This window comes from Podarcis cretensis, assembly GCF_951804945.1.
Source record: "Podarcis cretensis genome assembly, chromosome: 3".
Lineage (NCBI taxonomy): Eukaryota > Metazoa > Chordata > Lepidosauria > Squamata > Lacertidae > Podarcis > Podarcis cretensis.
The window spans coordinates 52,501,196-52,516,039 of NC_137172.1; the positions used below are offsets into that span (position 1 = coordinate 52,501,196).

General features: G+C 41.5%; 1 long non-coding RNA gene across 1 annotated transcript in view; it reads left to right on the forward strand.

Moving 5' to 3' along the window:
* The window catches only part of LOC307213793, a 47,194-nt gene extending 33,003 nt beyond the window's left edge, over positions 1-14,191 (forward strand). Inside the window, exons 2-3 of the long non-coding RNA XR_013837692.1 lie at positions 11,279-11,347; positions 12,243-14,191. This is a non-coding gene — a long non-coding RNA (uncharacterized lncRNA). The remainder of the gene's footprint in view (positions 1-11,278; positions 11,348-12,242) is intronic.
* The last annotated feature ends 653 nt before the right edge of the window (positions 14,192-14,844 follow it).

Below are 14,844 nucleotides of genomic sequence, written 5' to 3' on the forward strand. Positions count from 1 at the left end.
CACTACAGTATTTCTTTAAATAGTATGAAAAGTGGTGTATTAAGAAGGGTGTGAGCTGAAGCCTGCAGGCCTGTTGTACTGCCTGAGTGTTTCTGTGTTTTCTTATTTTCTTCTTCTTTAAAATATCCATCACAAATATTGTTGGCTTCTTTCAATACAGCTCTTGTATAAAGCTTGACTATAACTAATCTTCTGTATTAGCACTGTCTGAATCCCAGTTCTGAGAATTTTCTCCCTCTCTGTGTAGGATTCTAAATATCATGGAATGTGACTCTAAGCAAGAAAGCATGTGTGCACACACAAGGAAAATGCACAGGTGTGTGGACACAAATGATAATTCCATACCATTGGGCAGTTCTGAATTTTCTTTTAAAAGAGCCCTGCCCCACAAACCATATTCTAAACATGCTTTTTGCACAGCAATTTACAGCACAATCCTAACCATATCTACTCAGAAGTGAATTCTGTTACATTCAGTGAGGCTTACTCCCAAATCAGTGAGATTAGGATTACAGCCTAGATATCTGAGAATCAGAGGAGTTTCCACTGTGCAGCTTTCTCCCGTTCAGTCTGTGTGTTTTGTTCACAGACTTGCTCTCATGCGAATCATTTTTATTTTTTTGCCCTGAGTCTGAAGCAGGCCAGTAAGCAGCTTTTAGTTGTTGAATGGGTTTGCGAGTGTGCCTTATTTTGTTTTTGTGTGTTGGCTCATTGTTTTTAATTTTGATTATGGGTTGGGGCCTCCAAAGCTTGAAGTGGCTGTGGCTTCTCTGGATCTCTGAGAGGCCCTGGAGAGCAATATGTGAGCATGTGCAGAAACTAGCCTGCTGTACAATGAAAACATTTGCATGTCATAAAATCACAGAATTGTAGAGTTGGATGGGAGCCAGTGGGTCATCTAGCCCAACCCCCTGCAATGCAGGACTGACAGCTAAATATTCCTTTGTGGCATTACACACTTTGGTTTCTGGCTCCACCTGCTAAAACCATGTGGCTCCCAGAAGCTTGCCTAGATGGGAATGGAGCACTCAGTCTGACAGTGGTTCCACACCCCTGTCATATGGTGTATGTAAGGAGACCACACAGGCCCAAAAAGCTTTTTTTTTTTTAAATAATATTTATTAAAGATTTTCAAATATAACAAAAAAAAAGAAAAACATCCAAATTTAAGGCCTTATTTTCAATATCATCTTTCCAGGACTTCCCCTTCCCCACCCCCTCTTGTATTCCAATTCTTTCAAATAGATTCAACAAATTCTTACCCCAAATTTTAAAATTATTATCATTCAAAAAGCTTTTGAGACTCTTGAACTAACTTGTGAGAGGAATTCCATTTTCAGGGGCAAAGAAATTCTCCTTGAAATAGCTTCCGTAGGTAAACTAGCATCGCAAGCCTAGTCTGATCAAAGTCCCCTCATTTCTGTAGGAACTCATGAACTTTGAGGAGTTAAACATTTGCTGTAAGAGGGTGCTGCATAACCTTTTTCAACAAATCCTTTTTTATAGCAATTTCCCCTTAGTTCGATTCTTCCTACAGTCGCAGTGATCTCTCTTTCAAATAGTCACCTGCAAATGGATTCTACTGCAACGTTAGTGGGCTGTGCTGTTTCTACAGACTGACTGCTGTGAAGACCAATGAGAAATGAGAGAACAGGGACACTAAGAAAGAAAGAAAAGCCAAACAAACAACAACCAGCACAGGTTGCTGAGCAACAGTATTACATCAGCATGCTTGGTCTATTTTTGTAGCCCAAAGGTTGAAGAAGACTGCAAAAATCATTTCTTTCTTAGATTGCTGAGCGAAACCAAGAGAATGACCATCTTCTGAAGGAGAAACACATACAAGGATGACATCCCAGAATAAATCCTGACTTGCCCAGTGCTGCACATTTTCTTCAAAAGTTTTGTTCTTAATCTAGAAAAAAATATGCAAGACTGAGTTTCTCTCAAGTGTGTGTGTGTGTTTCTCTCGTGTGTCTGTGTGTGTGTGTGACAAAAGTACTTGCCTGTTTTATCTGGTGGAGGTAATTCCAGACAGATTGAAATCTCAAGTTGCTGGTCAAATGCCCCTGAAAATTTAGCCCCTCTTTTCTTGTGTTCTTCCATTGCTCTTGGCTTCTCACTCCATATAGGATCACATGATGAAATTGAGTTTAGAAAAGAGAGCCAATAGGTTTCCTAAAAGAACTCTCCCTGCTCATTTCCCCCCTGTCTTTACCTCTAGTCTACTGGAAAAGTCATGCAATTTCTGGCTGGTTCTGCCACTCCTTACAAGTCAGTCGGGCATCATTTGAAGCAGGGATGGGGAACTAGTGGTCCTCTCTGGACATTGTTGGACTCCATCCAAGTGCAAACCCAAAGTTTATAAACAACAATAAGAGAATGTTCCTCAGCTCCCTGTGTGATTACATATGTATTTGTCACATTGTGTATTGGATACCTACTCTTAAAAGCATTTTGGGGGCTGGGGGAAGCCAGGCATTCCTGAGCCTTGCTTCAGAAATGGCACTTTTTATCAAAAAGAGTACAGCAAAGGTGCCTGACTGATGACAATAGGCAGAGAGTAACTTTGCCATGCTTTCTAATTGGTGCCAGAATACCTTTCATTTCTGCACTATGCAAGGAACTGTTGCAATATGTGATCAACGGTCTACTTCCTATGTTCTTAAATCTATACCGTTCTCATATTTGATGTCCTTTGTTTATATATGGATAAATATCTTACATTGCCTTTCCTGTCAGGCATTGCCTCACTCCTCCTACTTAGAGGATGCAAGCTTAAATAAGCTGCTTTTGCAGTGGATCCACTCATCCAGCTTTATGGAAGTTGCTCCTTTTGATTTAAACCTGAATTTATAAAGGTGTTCATCTTGTCCACCTCATTAATCTCTTCTGCTTTTTTTTGGGGGGGGGAGGGAGGTTAGAATATGAGAAAGGTACCTGCACTGTGCCAGCTATTTCACATATAAACACTCCCCTTTTCCCTCTTTTATGCATAGCATCAACATGTTTGGGCTGGTTTGTGGGTATGAAGTGTGTTTGTGCTTATTCAGTGCTGTAAAAAAATTAAAATCCCTGAAGCCACAATTTTGAGAAAGGAAGCGTGTATGTGAGGATTTTGCACAGATTAGTTCCAGGATCACAAGACGCAAGTTGAAATGAAACAAATGCCACAAGAGGCTGACTGGTCTAGAATACTCGAAAAAGTGGTAGCTTGGATGTTTGGGTGCTCAAGCATCTTTAATCTACCTGTAAGCATTTACTGCCACCTTGCGGTAGACAGAGCAACAGATGCTCAATTTTGCTAATCTGAATGTTTTATCCATAGCAAAAATGGAGCAAATAGTCTGCTGTTCATGTGTTAACTATTGATGGGCAACTTCAAGGCCGGTACTCTCTCCTCTTATGGTTATTTAAATTGGACTTGGATGAAGCAGCCCTTCAAATAGAAGGTGTTAGCATTTGAGTTGAATGCCAGTAGAAGCGGAACTGAAACAGATGAGCTGCTAGAGGAGCACACATTCCCTGGGTACCATCACCCTGAGACTCTGTGTTTAAGAAAACAATAAAGCCAATATTTATCATTGGAAATGCATGTTGATTTTGATTTACTCTACCTTTTTTTTTTTTTGAGGCGGAGCCTAGCATCAGTCAGTTACATGGGTGACCATGCAGAGGTCCTTGCATGCAGTTAAATGCATATACTACTGCAATTATGTGCAGTGATCTATGGACTAGAGTGCTAATCCTCACTCTGGTTTGAGAGAAGGAATGGAAAATAATTCCCTGACCACCACCTACATAGCCTTATAAAAAGGGAATATAATGAGAACAAAATCAGGGTTGTAATCAGCATTTCTCACCAGGTGGGGGCTGACACATTTCCATGTGGGACTAAATATATGTGGGAAACCAGCGAATCATCCCCCCACCTCCACAACATGAATTACCATTAAAATAAATAATACATATTGCCATATAAAGAGTCGGCCATTTAGGCCAGAGTCTAACATTTCATAAGCCTGCTAGAGTGAAATGCTGTCACTTTAATGTAGGCACAGAGCCAAGGAGAGAGTCAGATTTCTTAATAATAGTGTTGAGAAATGTGGTGTCTGACTGATGGTTATGAAAATTCATTCTGTGTCAGTAAAGCAAATCATTGCCACCTTCTTCTTGAACTTGGCAACTGCAGTGTCATGTCAGGCATTTAATAAACCTGAGGCTTCCAGGAAAATTGGAAAGGTGTGGGGGAGTGAATTGTGCAGTAAGTGTAGGGTTGCCATATTTTGAAGAGCAAAAAAGAGGATGCTATAATGACTCTTATTTCAAATACCCCTACTCTATGTAGGCTATAGAACTTGTGATATATTGTTTGGGGGGGTGGAGTGAGGAGGAGAAAAGAAGAGGAAGGGAAGTCTTCATCCACTAGTTATTTCTGTGTCTCATCCAGAAAGTACAGCCAGAGACATTTTGGCAAATTTAAAAAATCTTGGACAGAAATTTTACCCCTGAAAAAGAGGATGTGCCTAGGAAAAATAGGACACATGGCAACCCTAAGTGCATTGCAAAGGCTGGTTTCGAAATGAGCCTCAGTCTTGTTCTCTGTGAGTGTGGTATACTGGTGTTCTGGCTGCTGATCTGCTCATGCTGTTGATTGACAGGTGAGTTCCTTCCACACCCCACCTGGATCACACAGCTGGGCCTGAGGAAGAGCAGCCACTAGAAATTGACAAGTAAAACACATCTGGAAGTTAGCAGCCTGCTTATGGGTCCAGCTACTCAATATGCTACAAGTGTGCAGAGGAGGGTGACCGAGATGATCAAAGGTCTGGAAACCAAGCCTTATGAGGAACAGTTGAAGGAGTTGTGTATGTTTAGCCTGGAAAAGAGGAAAGCAGATATGATAGCCATCTTCAAATATCTAAAGGGCTGACACACAGAAGATGGAATAAGCTTGTTTTCTCCTGCTCCTGTGGGTAGGACCCGAGCCAATGGCTTCCAGCTGCAAGGAAGGAGATTCTGACTAAACATACAGAAAAGCTTTCTGACAGTAAGAGTGTTCAACAGTGGAATGGACTCCCTTGGAACATGGTGGGCTCTCAGCTGAGATTCCTGCACTGAAGCGGGTTGGACTAGATGACCCTCGGGGAACCTTCCAACTTTACCATTCTGAGATTCTAAGTGGATAACATGACCCAAGAACCATAAGAAAGGAGAGCAGTTGGGGGCTCCTGAAGACAATGATCAGGTCACCTATGTTTCTGTTCAGTCTGTTGTCCAGCTATTACCTGGGGAAAGGGTCAGGTTAGCTTCAAGCCTCCCTCTCCACTCTCTTCTTATGGTTATTTTTAGATGTACTTGGGCCAGACAACTCTTCAGATAGAGGACCCTCATGCAGTCCTTCAAACAGAAGGGCGCCTTCTGTAAAGATGGTCAGCCTACATTTAATGTCTTGTTCCTGGTTTGGTCCTGGGTTTGTCTAGAGTAGCAGTGACATACTGGGACTGGAAGAGACATGATGGGGAGGCCTATATGGTAACTTCCAGAATTGTTCAACCATCAGCTATCCTCACATGCATGTTTCAGGTCTGTGACTGGTGTTTACACTTGCTTGCCTTTTTTTTTTTTTTACAATGGCCTTTTCTTTTTATTTTGTTGCTTATATGGCAACTCTTCAAGCTGTCCTTTTTGGTTCTATCCTGAATCATTCTCCGGATGTTGTTCTGCATAGTGCTTGCAGATTTGAAATATTAATAATATTTGAATGCCTGGCCAAACCCATCTTTAAAAAAATAAAAACGGATGTGTTTATAAAATATTTAGTCACAGTGTTATGTTTAGGAGAACACACAGGCAAAGGCTCTGTTGAAATGTAAGCATAGCCTGAGTTATGACCAACTTCAATAGCTACCACACTGCAGTCTCTAATGAGATGAGCAACAATGCCATGACTGCTTAAGCTGTTTGGGGGGCATTGTACACTCTTTGCCTTTTGTTTCCTTTTGTTGCCTTCTCTTAATTTTAGTTTGTACATAAAAACAGGGAATGTGTTTCTTTATTTACAAGACAAAGACCCCCTTGTTCTTGACCCCCCCCCCAAATCCACAGAGCAATCCAGGACTTTATGAACAACAACAAAAATTACCAGTCCTGCAGAATCAGTGAAGCAGTGTGTAAATTCTCTAAACAGGAGAGTAGAGTCAGTGTGGTGTAGTGGTTAAAGTGTTGGACTAGGACCTAGGAGACCAGGGTTCAAATCCCCACTCAGCCATGAAGCTCACTAGGTGACCCTGCGCCAGTTACCCTCTCTCAGCCTAACTTGCCTCACAGGGTTGTGGCTGGGATAAAATGGGAAGGAGAACTAAGTACGCCATCTTGAACTCCTTGAAGGAAAGATGGGATATAATTAAGTATATTAAAACAATCTCCAATCAGTTTCTTCATGAAATGTGGAGTTCAGAATAGAAAAACTGGTGATTTTAATGCTGCGTTTTTACACTTTGCCATTGAAAATGGTTGAATGAAGAAGATGGGAGGTATAGTCTACCAGTTATAGTCCTGTAATTCCAAAAAGAGAAATCTGCTACAGGTAGAATAATGGTATTTCCATGATCACCCAAAACAAAAGTGAGGATTTTGTTGTACTGAACATTTGCTTCATCTTAGACCCAGAACATGCTAATAATATAGATTCACTATAATATAATGGCAAGCTTCTAGCAAATAGAAACATACTAGTTATGTATTTTTGAAGGAATAAAATTTGGATGCCAAAACATGCTTTGTCTTTGATCTCCGTTGGGAGGAATAGCTGGCTTAGGAACAGCAAAGGCATCTATGCTATACTTTATAATCTTTGTTGATGCTAACAAATCCAACAGCAAAGATTCAGAATGTTAATACACAGCCCAGCACCTTGTTGTGAGAGCTGCCTAGAGAAGAAGAAAGAGTCCACCCAGCAAGCAGGCCTTAAAACTAACGCATCACCTCTCAGCAATCCTGGGGCAACACCTTTCATCAGATGTCAGTTCTGAAGGCGGAAAGAGTTTGTGCACTTTGCAGAGGCAAAAGGCTTAAAAAAAAAAAAAAAAAAGAAGAACAGTAGGGTCCCTGTAGAATAACCAGCAATGTGTCATTAACAAGCAGTGCCTGTACACTTGCGACACCTCTGGCAACTTGCTTCCTTACTCATAAACAGAGAGGTTTTCGCTTATGAAGAAGGCATGGTGTGTATGCTGTACTGCAAAACAATGAAAGTGAAGTAGGAACTTCTGGAACATTATCTTAGAAGGATCATGTTACTTCACAGGCTGCCGTTCTGCATATATAACAAGGACTCATCTTGAAGACTAGCACCTATATTTTTGGATAAGTTTAATCAGTGGCAGTCCATTTAATCAGATGTATAAACATTACCTGATGGGGATAATTCTTCATGCATCTGATGGATTGGGCTGTAGCCCACAAATGTTTATGCTGAAATAAATTTGCTAGTATTTAAGGTGTCATAACACAGAGGTCTCTCTATGGAATTCTGCAGATAGATTCCTCCAGACAACCTGTTACAAGCTTTAAGAGCCTGTTGGATCGGACCAGTGGCTCATTTCCTGTTGTCCCAGTGGCCAACCAGCTGCCTGTGGGAAGCTAGAAAACAGGACTCAAGTACAACATAACTCCCTGCATTTGGGATGCCCGACAACTGGTATTTGGAAGCATCTCTGACTGTGGAGGCAGAGCACAGCCACCACACTTAGCAGCCACTGGCAACCTTATACTCCATGAATTTATCTAATCCATTTTTTAATCCACCCAAGTTGATGGCCATCACTGCCTCCTGTGAGTTCCATCATTGAATTATGTGCTGCATGCAGAAGTATTTTCTTTTAACCATCTGTTAGCACTTAGCTTCGTTGGAGTTCTAGTCTATGAGTTCTAGTGTTAGAAGAGAAGCATAAAAAATTTCCTCCATGCCATGCAGGGTTTTATAAATTTTATCTTACTCACATTTCTAAAAAGTCTTCAACATTGCAACTTTTCCTCATGGGGAGATTCTCTAACCTGTGATCATTTTTTTATCATCCTGTTTCATCTGCACAAAGCTTATACAGAGTTTAGGTTATGTCTCGTCTTTAAGGAGCATTCATTCTGAATTTTTTGCAGTGGGGTTCTCTCGCTTGAGCACTCATCCTGAATTCTTTCTGATTTGCTTGCATGGTAGTTACATATCTTCTTGTCAATCATCTGTCACTTTTCAGTGCATTCCCCATAATTTTCCTAGCTGCAAAAGTCTGTGTTTTTTTTAATTAAAAAAGTGGATCTGCTGCGCTAGAGCAACAGAGTGCTTTGAACTGCCTACATTTCCAGTATTTGCTTGAACTGAATTGTTGCAAAATACTGGCAGTCTGGAGGCAACTTGCTTCAATCCCACTGAATAATAATAATAATAATAATAATAATAATAATAATAATTTATTATTTATACCCCATCCATCTGGCTGAGTTCCCCCAGCCACTCTGGGTAGCTTCCAACTGAGTGTTAAAAACAATACAGCATTAAATATTAAAAACTTCCCTAAACAGATGTCTTTTAACGATAAGATAGTGTCAGGGACTCAGCGGGAGCGCAGGGAGGAGAGGAGATGGAGAGCGAGGGGGAGCAATCCGAGGGCAGCGTAGGAGAGGATGACAGCAGCCCGATAGATTCCGTGAGCCTCTCCAGCGAATCGGAAGATTCACAGAAGGGGGCGCCGATGGGCAGGGCAAGGGGGGACCCAAGGGGGACACCCCAGAAACAAGGGGCCAGCGGGGACTCCCAGAGCAGCAGTTGGAAATCAGGACCAGCTTCCCCACCAGAGCGTAGTGGGGGGGAGGAGTCCCAGGTATCAGAGCCCACATATTCACCACCAGCAAGAGAAGATGAGTCAGGGGTGGCCACGCGAGGGAACGGTCAAGAGGAAAGTTGCCGGCTGGGCGCGCGCGCCAAGTTCAAATGTACAGGCGAGCGGCACAGAAGGTAGCCCGGATAGGGAACCAGGTCCTAAAGCCCGCCGGAAGGAGGGGGAAGAATCATCAGGGTCAGCGTCAGAGGAGTCCAGAAAGGATGAAACCCTAGCGGGCAGGAGGGCCCAGAGGAGAAAGGAACTTAGGAAGAGGTGGAGCAAAGCGAGAGTCTTAAACTGGTGTGGAAGGGGTGGAGACTCAGACGGGACTTCGCCGGTCTAGGCTTGAGACGTAGAGCTGCGCGCTGCGGCTTTGAAATGGAAACTAAACCTCAATAAAGACTTTTGTACATAACGACAGCCTGGCGTTGGTCCTCTGTGAGCTGGGACCTAGAGGCAGCTCTGACAGATAGCTGCTTATTTCCTTCACATCTGAAGGGAGGGCGTTCCACAGGGCAGGCCCCACTACCGAGAAGGCCCTCTGTCTGGTTCCCTATAACCTCATTTCTTGCAATGAGGGAACCGTCAGAATGCCCTCGGTGATGGATCTCAGTGTCCAGGCTGAACAATGGGGGTGGAGACGCTCCTTCAGCTATAAAGGACCAAGAAGTCAACCAAGACTGAAGGAGTATGCTGGATGGCAGTTCAACTACTCAACCTCATGCTTACTAGGCATGGGACAACTAGGAAGTGTGGATGAGCCCACAGCCTTGCATTTTCTTCATAAGCAGATGCCCATGGGAAGCCTACAAGCAGGACATGACCATATAAGAGGAGACTGTAGTCCAAGACTGCAATCCCAAGCACACATACTAGGAAGGATGTCCCATTGAATAGAGTGGGCCTAACTTCCAAGAAAACGTATGTTTAATTGCACTGTGAGTGTGCACTTAATGCCCACTTTTATCGCTGAAATCTGATCACCACTGCTTCATTTCTAACTATTCTTCATAGACTTTTTGCATCTTGTCCTAAATTTCCCACCAAGAACAGGCAGTCTGTTGCAACACATGGTCGATTGGAAGACACACATGTTTGTGTAGCCTAGTAGCGAAATAAGCTTTGAAGGAAAAGCAGCCTGGATTAGAGGAGTAGGGGACAGATTTGCTGTTATGCTGGCAATTTAATATTTGGCATAATTTATTGGAGGATGGATTAGAATCTTTTTAATATTTTCATAAATAACTTGCTAAGCCCAAGATTTGTTTGCTCCCAAGTCAACAGTCTAACCCAAAGTCTGGAATTTTAAGTCTATTGTATAATAATTCTGTACAGAAATCAATGTAGCTTGTTGACTGAAGGTTTTTGATTTACAGTAGTTCTTTTTATCCAAGTAGGAACTTCAAAACAGAATTGGTTGGGAATGCATTATTTATGATGTGGTGCTGCAGTGGACAAGCTTTATATCCTCTCATTTTGTTTCCCAAGTTTATGCAGTTATCTTTATGCTAGCATAGAATGATGTAATTTTAGAGTGGACCATGAGGTCATCTAGTTCAACCCTCTACTCAGTGTAGGGTATATGGCAGGGATTGGGAACCTTTTTGGACCAGCAGGCCAGATCTTTATACCCCACCCCCATAACTGCCACCCCCATAAGGCGAAGGGGCAGCCACTTCAGGCAGGATCCGCAACAGTGGCAGACTTTGGAATCTCAAATTTCAGCAAAGATAATAGGAAAGATTTCAATATATTATTTATATACCCACAATAATTTATATTTACTGGTAATACTGTATATTGATAGAACACAGAAGTTTAAAAGAAGCTATTTTGGCTCACCCACCTTCCAGCCATCTGACATCACAAAATTGGCAGATGGGTCATCCCACTGGGGTGGGCAGAGATGTGGCACAAAGCAGGATTGAACTCTCCGTGCATCAGCTGATGCATGGCATGTTCAGTCCTTGCTTTATGTAACTGTGTCTCTTCCTCTCTATTTATCTGTAGGATGTAGTTATATGTTGAAAGAATTTAATAACATTTAAATAAATGAATACTACTATTGCTGCTGCTATTATTACCACCGATGATGGTGTGATTGGTATGTGAGTCCTGCAATTCTTATTAGTATGAACTTGGGACTTGAGACTATATTCCATTCATTAGAAATTTTGTAATTTTTTTTACTGCTGTAAGCTGCCTTGGACAGGCATTGCCTAGAAAGGTGATGTAGAAGTATTTTTTTTTAATAAAATACAAACAGTGAAGGAGAAAAACGTTTGCACCAATGGCTGAAAGAAAAGGGGAAGAATAAACAGTAGAATTTAAAACCAGAATTCCCTGACCCTTTGCCTAAGGATGTTGTGACCCTTCTCTTTTGTTTGCTATCTTTATAGGAACAAACTCAGAAAGTACTTTTGTGGCACAGAAATGCCTGATGCAGCGCACTCTGCAGCAGTTAACTGGTATAGTATATAATCATTTGCTATTTGGAAATTTCATAAAATAACAGTAATTAGAAGGGCTGAGCCAAATTTATTAGGATCATTTTCTGCAGTGTTAAAAAAGCGCTCATGTTTTTAAACAACTTCATTGGCATTGCTTCCAAAAATGTTTGTTTCATTCTTATTGCCCTTTCTTGTGATCAGTGACATAATCACATGGCCATATCTGACTATTTTGCATTGTGACATCATCCTATTTACTATATGGTGATTGGCTGGTGTCATGCATGTGACCAGTCTGGGAAGCAGAAGGAAGGGATAATCAGAGTTGAGAAACAATGTGTCAAAACAGTGGTGGGAAACAATGGTGCCAAACAGGATACAAAAGATAACTATTTGCCCAAGCAAATTATTTTAAAAATATCCCCAAGCATTTCCCCTATGATCTACTGCTTGTGGACTGGAGAATATGGAGAATATTCGGCACAGCCCAACTAATTATATCCTATAAAATAAAATATATCAATAGAAACATGCCAAAATAATTTTGACTTACATTCCTAGCTATTATAAAGGGCCCTTGCCTCATCAAGTTATCTTCTCCATATAGTGTTAATATGATGTGATTTAAGTTTTATAACTTGATGTTCTTCTCAACCTGGAATTCTTCAGAGATACTTTCACTAAACTGCTCATTTCCTCCACAGTGATTTTGTCTTTTTCATCTTTTGGTGACATTTGTCATTTTAGGTTTATTTTAATTTTGCTGCAATGTATCATTGATGTTCTGTGGGTTGCTGGAGAAGTGAATGGGGGAGGGTTACTGTTGCATCTATTGGCAACCACAGTTGCGACACATTTAAAGAGATACAAAGCAATGCTACTTCCTCTGTTACCTGTATCCTTTACTCAACAGCAGCAAAGAGTTGAGCTGCTAACAGACTTTGAAAACAGCAATCGAAAACCCACACTGCCACACTTGCATGCAACACTTAGATAATGCAGGAATGGGGCATGGCAGATCTTCCATACATTCACTATTCAGGTTAGAAACAGGATGTGTGATGAAGTGGAGCTGTGACAATTAAGAGCCAGAAAAGGCGCTAAACCAATCAGTTCAAAACTTGGGGCAGTGCTGATGAAAGAAGCATTGCCCTCACTCTCAGGTCTGATTGGTTGCCTAGCCCTGTGATATCCTTATGTGTACTGAGTGGTTCTCTATCAATTGGAATCACTGGTCCCAAGAAGAAGACCCGGCTTAATGAAAATGGCACTGAAGCAGAAGCCTATCAGGAAATGTGGTGTGTGCATGTGTGAGAGCTCAGTGAATACTGTGGCATCGAAGCATTGCATTCACTCCCATATTGGAACAAGTGAACATTGGTGCATCCCTAACATGAATTGCTATCCCAAGAAAGATAGAGGATCTGAAAACTGTTCTGAGCAGTATTTTCGATACCCAGATAGTCCACTTCAAGAAGGGTGATACTGCAGCTCAGATCCTTGAGAATTTGGAATTGTCTTATGGATTTGCTAGTAAATGCTCTCACCATGCCTGGATAAGAGACTATTTAAATTGAAGCTTGTATCCAGTGGCAGGCTGGGGTAGTGGAGTAGGGCAGAGCCACCCCACATTGATTCCTACAACAGTCTCCTCAGTGTATTTAATGCTTCTTTTGGTCACACACACTTGGGTAGCAAGAGCTGCATCTGAAGATTTTTTTTTTGACTGTTTACATTTGACATTTCTCTCTCTTCTGGCTAGGAAGGTAAAGCTGTCACTGCTACTCCTATGTGCACCAGTGCCTGAATTTTGACATTTTGGTTGGGAATGCTGTGCTTTCTGTGAAGGATTTTAAGAGTCATTTTTGACATGCTCTTTCTGTTGCTTATTTTGGTTTTGACAGCTTTGCTATTGCTCTGCGATGGAAGGGAATGCAAATATAATATTGCACATACACATGCATGCTTGAAGCAACTGATAAATGGTCCGATGTAAATGCATAGAAATGTAAAACTGCTATTAATAGTTTCAGGTAGGTAGCCGTGTTGGTCTGACGCAGTCGAAATAAATACAAAAAATTTAAAAATTGTCCAGTAGCACCTTAGAGACCAACCAAATTTGTTCTGGGTATAAGCTTTTGTGTGCATGCACACTTCTTCAGATACTTCTTCAGTGTATCTGAAGAAGTGTGCATGATATTAATAGTGTGCAGGAAGGATAGTCCTAACAAAAAGGGGGCCTGTTTGTGGTTTAGTGGGTTGGATGTTGAATTTTGGCTTGGAAAGCTTTGAGTGAAACCTCTGCACAACCACATACATGCTGGGTGGCCCATTTCTGTGTCTCGGTTGCTCATGTAAAAAGGAATAGTCATAAACAGGATGACTGGGATGAACAGGGAGAGATTTTAAATGATTCTCCACATTTAAAGTGCTACAGGAATGGGCATTAATAATAACAGGCCGCATACAGTCCACAGAATGTTGTACAATGAGGAGATGCCTTTTATGGATGGCAGAGCACCACTCTCCTCACTGCTATGGCTCAAGCTACATGCCATGATTTATCAGGACCACCTCTATCTCAGCCGACTCATTGCTTCTGCACACAGAGTGACTATTATTATAAACAAATGGATCTGCTTGGTAGGTGCACAAGCCAAAGGCACAAATCCCTTCAATGAATAAAAAAACAGTGATCTCACTGTGTTTATGACATGGTTGTATAATTATTATGAAGGATTTTAAAAAGTAAATAGGCTCTTTGTGATATTGTCCATTGCAATCCAGTTGCCCTCCCCATTGCTGTGGTGCACACCATCCCGATCTTCTCTTATTTAATTTTCCTCTGCATGTGTATTTATTTTCACATCCAGTTAGGGGTCACAGTATGAGTAGGAGGTCAAAAGATTCAATGGACCCAACTCCCCTTTCGTTTCACACTCTTACTTCTGAATCTCACAATGCAATCTTAATATTGTGTACTCAGAAGAATGTCTCATGGAGTTTAATGGGGCTTACTCTCTGGTAAGTATGCTTAGAATTGCAGCCCAAACAAATGGCAAAGGTAGAGAAGGGGGCATTTGTTTTTGCTTGCATGTGTTTCCTCCATGCGGATATTTTGTGAAGGGTTGAAAGACGTACAGGGTTGAAAGATGGGCGTCCTGCAAGAGCCAGAGCTGTTCATGAAATTTTCTCACACCACACACATCACTGAATGAAATGTCTTCACCCAAGTGATTTTGCACAGAGCCATTTTGCTTGATTCAAAATGTACGTTGCTGTTTTGCTCGTTGTGTTTACATTGAGAACAAAGAGGGATCTTATAGACTAATCGTGGCAAGGATATGCCTTCATTTGTGCTTTATTATATCTCCTCACAAATACTTTTTTCTGTGCTTTCTCTAGAAAATAGCATGCTCCAAATGCTATTGTTATTTTGTGCACTAGAGGGCAGCACGACTTCTGTGTCTCTGCCTTTGCACTGTTCTCTCTTCTGGACTGAACACCCTTTTGCC